Source organism: Aphelocoma coerulescens, chromosome 11 (genome assembly GCF_041296385.1).
Source record: "Aphelocoma coerulescens isolate FSJ_1873_10779 chromosome 11, UR_Acoe_1.0, whole genome shotgun sequence".
NCBI classification, from domain to species: domain Eukaryota; kingdom Metazoa; phylum Chordata; class Aves; order Passeriformes; family Corvidae; genus Aphelocoma; species Aphelocoma coerulescens.
Genome location: NC_091025.1, coordinates 4,811,751 through 4,814,021, shown reverse-complemented (window position 1 = coordinate 4,814,021; position 2,271 = coordinate 4,811,751).

The following is a 2,271-nucleotide window of genomic DNA, read 5'->3' as shown; positions in this document are numbered from 1 at the left end:
GGGAGGAGACTGGAAGAGTTCTGCGCAGTCCACCATAATCTAGCTCTATTTAAAGGAAAAGCTGAGAAATTACAGCTGAAACTTACACTGTATGCTGTGCTTTGGTATGGTAACTGTTTTTGTTTTAAATGCTTACAAAGCTTGAGTCTCAGTACTTGTTTCGGGAACAAATAACTTAAGTACACATTAAAAAGAAGAGAAGGGGGAAAATAAAAGGGGAGATCAAGGAAACACCTTCAGTCGTAACCATTTGGAGTTTAAACCATGTCATTGAAGGAGGATTTTTATGTCTGAAACTGGTGGGAATCTGTTTCCTTTGGTGAAGCTTATTGAAAAGCAAAAAATAGATTTCAGGTGCATTTCCCCTGCGGGGAACGGATACGAATCCATGTGCTATCTGGGACTGGATAGCTGTAATACACAGAAGCTACACGATAACCAGCCTCCCTGGCGTGCTGCTGTTGGAGCATGAGGCCACAGGAGGTGTTGGTCGTTGCACCTTTTATTTCTAGTCCTTTCTCAAAAGATAAGGTCTGTGCCTAAAAAATGGTGGAGGTGTGTACGTACGGTTTTTCATTCATTTGCAACGGTTTCATTCTGACAAATATTTTTAATATATATATATATAAAATGGACTAATCTGAAATGGATACACCCCAGAAAATGGATGCAATACACCACAAAGAAGTAAACTTTTTTTCTACGCTGTCATTCAAGTAGCCTGATGAACTGGTCTGCAGGTGGGTGGCGTGCGCTTCTGGGTGGGCTTTGGTGGCTGTTTCCCTTGAGGTGAGAAGGGAAGACGTGTTTGGAATGGTTAGTGATGATTGCTGCTTTTGGTAAGAGCAAAAGGACAAATTAAATAGATCGTGTTCCTTTTTACTTCAGATTGCTTGTAAGCTAAGAATGATTTTTAAGACAGGATCGTAGAAAGGTGCATTTTATCGCTCTTAGAACAAAGGTGAAATATGACAAGGATATATTTATTTTGCAAAAAACATGGGTTTTGACTAAGAGTTAAGGAAAATTTGTACAGTGACTTTAAATTGGGATCAAAAGTTGGTTTACTAATGATTTCTGTGCTACAGTACAGTCTTGTTTACTGCTGTCTGACTTTGAAAGCTGGGTTTTATGGTGTGGTTATAGTGAAGAACTTAGTATCTTGCATTTTATTTCTTACTAAGCCTTGTTCACATCAGTAGTGATATTTAATTGACTTTTGTTTGTAGTCAAGATCAGCTGGTAGAACACTTTTACCTCAATTTTTAATTTCATTGTTGTTGTCATGGGTGGGACATAACCTGTATTTATTTAAAAGGAATAAAATGGGAGAGACGGAAAACAGAAATAATACCTCCTGCCCTTCAGAAAAAGAGACTTTGTACAACCAGTATTATAACTACATACAAGACTTTCCACTCTGCAGCTTTGTGGACCTCAGACAAGCCAAACTCTGCCCTCAGTTGTGTTAGTGTAAACCTTCATCTTCTTTATTGAATCATCTTACATATGTTGAAATATGATCCCTAACTATTTCAAAATACCGGTATTTCACTAAATAGTCCTTAAAGAGCCATTCTGAAACTTACTTCTGCTCAGTCTTTCCATAGCACTGATGTGTGGTTGGAATTACTCTGATATCTGAGCAAAGGAGTGGGGGGGGCGTGGGGAAAAGGGCAGCAGCCAATCCATTGACCATTATTTATTTTTTTTTTATTTTTTACAATGCTGAAGTGCTGCAAAACTTGAACTATATACATCAATTTTCTCACCTATATTAGTTGGCATATTGAAAAGTTTATATATTTATGCATTGCAGTAAACTTGGTGTGTGTATATATATATATGTCTTTAGATTTTAAATTTATATATAATGCTTTACTACAGAAATGTGAACCACTATTTCCATCCTTGGCTGTCTTGTGAAATAAATCAAGTGCTGTTAGTTTATCTGTAAAACTTCCCTTTTTTGAAAAATCTTACATGGATCAATTTTTTTTTTTCTCAGACAAAGTGCCAAGATCCCATATTCAAAAGTGATGAATGTTCCTAAGTATCTGATGTTTCACTTTTGAGCTCAGTTTTCTAAGTGGCTTGGAAAACTTCCGATAACGTTATTCAGAATATTGCCAGCTGCTATCTCCCGAGTCCCTGTAGCTTCCCAGTACACTTGAGGGCATTCAGCATCCAGAAAACGTAAGTGATAAATGCACATGGTAAATCCAAGTAAATTCTCTAGCAGTGTTTTGCAGTAAAAGTTACTGAACCGAA